The sequence below is a fragment of the Mastomys coucha genome, unplaced genomic scaffold (assembly GCF_008632895.1).
Source record: "Mastomys coucha isolate ucsf_1 unplaced genomic scaffold, UCSF_Mcou_1 pScaffold7, whole genome shotgun sequence".
Lineage (NCBI taxonomy): Eukaryota > Metazoa > Chordata > Mammalia > Rodentia > Muridae > Mastomys > Mastomys coucha.
Window position 1 is genome coordinate 61,218,287 of NW_022196913.1, and position 3,734 is coordinate 61,222,020.

The window sequence follows — 3,734 nt, forward strand, 5'->3', positions numbered from 1 at the left end:
AACAGGAGTGACGAGACCCTCCCCCGCCCCTGCCTCCATTCCCTGTAACCCCAGGCCCCACTCCCCTCCTCATCACCCCCCACCTCGCCCCAGAGTTTTAATGTGAGCTCTGCCAGTCTTTTACAGCCCTTCTTTGAAAACATAATAACAAGCTGATGCACAATTCTGAATGAGGGAGCTAAGTAAGTGCTGCAGGGCCGATGACCTCAGGCTGAGTGTTCAGTATGACAAGGTAAATGCTTTTGTCTAAAGCTTTTGCATACATTAAGATGTCTCTGCTGGGAGGGCCAGAGGGACTGGGACACCTTTTTGTCTTTGTTTGTTTTGTTTTGTTTTGTTTGTGAGCTAAAGATTTAGATTCAGTCAGTAGGAAGCAAGCAAGCACCTGGACTACTCTGGAGGCAGAGACGGAAAGAATGTTTGAACCTAGAATTTGAACCCAGGAGAGATGTGCGGATCTCCTCTCAGGCCACAGTCTTGTAGCTAGTCCCTCATCCTTTTCATTATACTTTTTTCTCTCAAGCTCTCATTTTTGTTACTTTCTATCTCCACCTCAATATTCAACAAACATGAGTATAGAGTGTAGATGTTACAGTCAAAGACAAAATCATTATCTAAGTATAACTAGAATATTATTTATGTTCGATTTTGGTCTAGGTTTTCAAACTTAAAAGAAAACCCAAACTACTACTTATGCAATTAATGGAATTTCAGGTGTAAAAACAGCAGTGTATAATTCTCCTCACAGTTATCAGAAAGTTACCGTCTTCTGGCTTTAAACACCTTCAGCAGAGGTAGAACATGGCCCAGTATCTGATGTTTGAAGTTAAAGGGTAAAGCTACACACTGTAACAGAACGCAGAGTCTTGGCCACACCTCATCCTCCCAGCTTCCACCCCAGAATCTCCGATGCCTTCTCTGTTCTGCCCCACCGGAAGGAACAGAACCTGAGAGGTAAGATTTGGACTAGGTTCTGCCTTGTGGGACCTCTAGGGGTGACATGATGTTATCTGTGTTTATACTGAAGGAAATCCGCAAAGCAGAAAGGAATGTGCATCCATGAGCAACCCTCAAGCTGCTGGGAATATAGGGGCTACAGGGCTGTGCAGCTGTGCCTTTCCTGGGGGCCTTCTTCCCTCCCTCTGATCTTGGTCAGAAACAACATATCCGCACACGTACACAGGTATACACACCACACATATACATACCCACATACACACCACAAATAACACATACCCACATACCACAACATGCATACCCCATACACATATACATATACACCCACAGACCACACATACATACACCCACACACCACACCTACACGCAAAGAGACACACATACCACACATGCACAGACATGTACATACATGCACACACATATGTACATACATGTACACACAGGCACACATACCACATACATGCATACCCATATGGATGTCACATACATACATACATACATACATACATACATACACACCCATGTGTATACACACACATACACATTAAACTCAACCAGCAAACCAGCAACCAGAAGTCAGAAAAACTGTTGCTTTTAGACTCTCTAGGCCACAGCATCTGGGCTTACAGAGCAAGGAAGACTTCAGCAAGGGAGAGGTCAGGGGTGAACAGGAAGTAGCAGGCTAAAGAAACATAAAGAGCATGGCCTCGCTGGTCTACCACCCAGGGGGATGCTTGTGCACAGTTCCTCGAGGACATTTTGGGCTGCCTCTTTTGCTTGCTTGCGGCTGGAGCACACCACAGTTGCTTTTTAAAGCATAGTTAACCGCAATGTACTTGGAAGCCCCAAACCAAAGCCCTTCTAAAGGGCGGAGGATGCGGCTCCATGGGAAAGTGCTTGCCCGGCCGCCTGAGGCCCTGGGTTTCATCTCAGCCTTCAGCATGAGCAAACCGAAAGCCATGGAAACACTGGCCAATGGCAGATAATAAATTGTACCCAAATGCTTCTGGGACTGTCTTAGTTCACCCTCAGAATAACCCAAGTTGCTCAGAGGTACCGAGGCTTGGGGTTCATTTTGCTTTTAAGCGGAAATGTGTTATTTGAGTGTCTTGAAAGTCAAATGATATTGGTTTTTACATTACACGCTGGCTCTTCTTTGGCAGTTAAAAGTAGGATTGGGGTGGTTGTTTCATTTTCTTGAGACAAACTTACAATATGTAACCTTGGCTTGCCTGGAGCCGGCGGTGTACATCAGATTGGCCTCCAAGTCATAGAGATTCATCTAATTCTGCCTTCCAAGTATGGGTGAAAGGTGTGTACAATCATACCCTCCGCAATTACCTTTTGAAATTGCCATCTCCTGGATATGAAGACTAGGAAAAGCAAGCGAGTGCCGATGTAGACTAGGAAAAGCAAACGAGTACCGATGTAGTACTATGGCGCACGTCCCCCCATCCAGCATCAAGCATCGATTCCCCTCCTTCTTGCCAGGTACATGAGATGTAGCTCAGAATCCTGCTGAGTGTAATAATCTCATATTCAGTAACTCGTACACAGGGAGAGCTATCACCACCTGTTTAAGTTTGTCAGCCATTGGGAAGGGACCAATATTTCCCAATAGTTTAGGCAGCACCGGTCATAGCTCGTGATAACCCTCTACTGTGGAGAGAAAGATCTGCTACAAGAGATGCTTTTCTTGGTTTTGCTGAAATATTCAGGCTACAGAACCACTGAGAGAAACAGCAAGCATACAGTCGTGGAATTTTCTGATGCAATCTAACTGGATGTCTGAATTGGGATATCCAATTTTTTTTTTGGAAGAGCCTCGTGTTGATAACACTTATTAGCATGTTTTATTAAGACTGACTACCTCAGTAACCAGAGAACGCCTGCTTTGCGTCCTTACATGTCTGAAGGCTGATCTACATTTGACCTCCTTTCTTCAGAACCCAACAACATGCATGCCAGAAGTGATGGGTCAAGCCCATAATCTCAGCCAATGGGAGGCTAAGGTAGGAGGGCCGCCACGCATTTGAGACCCTGACGATATTCTCTATAAATCGCCAAAGGGCAAGTCCAAAGCCAACCAAGCGGGTGTTGTTGTTGTTGTTGTTGTTGGATTCGTTTTCCACCACAGTGATTTTGGTAACTTGGTCTTGCAGTAATTTTTCAGATGTGTTTTAATGGGAGCTCCTGGGCTTCAGGTCCCTAGGGCCATCATTTAGAAATTCACTAAATGACTCACCAAACATAGTGTCAAGTACATGAAGCCAAAATTCATCATGGCTATGTCACAAGAATGTTTGTTCAGGCAGCTTGAAGATTTTCTCCCAGGACCTGTGGGCTTCCTGTGTTCTCCTTCTCACCATGCTCAAACAAAGCCTCTTTATCAGGAAGATGGAGTAAACTGTGTGATCCATTTGCATATTACCACCCACCAGAGACTATCTGTTTTGGTCTTTGTCCTTGAGGCTGGAGCAGGTAGGGATTCCATGTACTAATGCTTCACACATCCAAAAGGAAAAACAAATGTTCAACAGTTCAGGCACTGTGTCCCACAATAATTTAGGAACAGTCCTGTAAAATAATAAAGAAATCCCACCAAACAAAATCTCAGGCCCCAGAGAGCAGGCTTTGCTAGCGATGATTGATATAGTCTTAGGCCTGCGTGGATAACCACCTTTCAGACTTACTTTATCTAGAATACTCTGAGCCATTTCAACTTGCACACCAGTAAAAGTGTATGTCACTACTCATTTGATATTTCTTCCCCTCCC

At 44.7% G+C, this 3,734-nt stretch overlaps 1 long non-coding RNA gene across 6 annotated transcripts in view; it reads left to right on the plus strand.

The window, feature by feature from the left end:
- Positions 1-3,734, plus strand: part of LOC116081441 — a 51,284-nt gene that overhangs the window by 45,139 nt on the left and 2,411 nt on the right. For 3 of the 6 annotated variants that reach the window (XR_004114895.1, XR_004114892.1, XR_004114890.1), the window contains 2 exons: positions 117-954; positions 2,874-3,728. This is a non-coding gene — a long non-coding RNA (uncharacterized LOC116081441). Of the gene's footprint in view, positions 1-116; positions 955-2,873; positions 3,729-3,734 lie in introns of those variants that run through there. The other 3 variants (XR_004114894.1, XR_004114891.1, XR_004114893.1) reach the window with 3 other exon arrangements.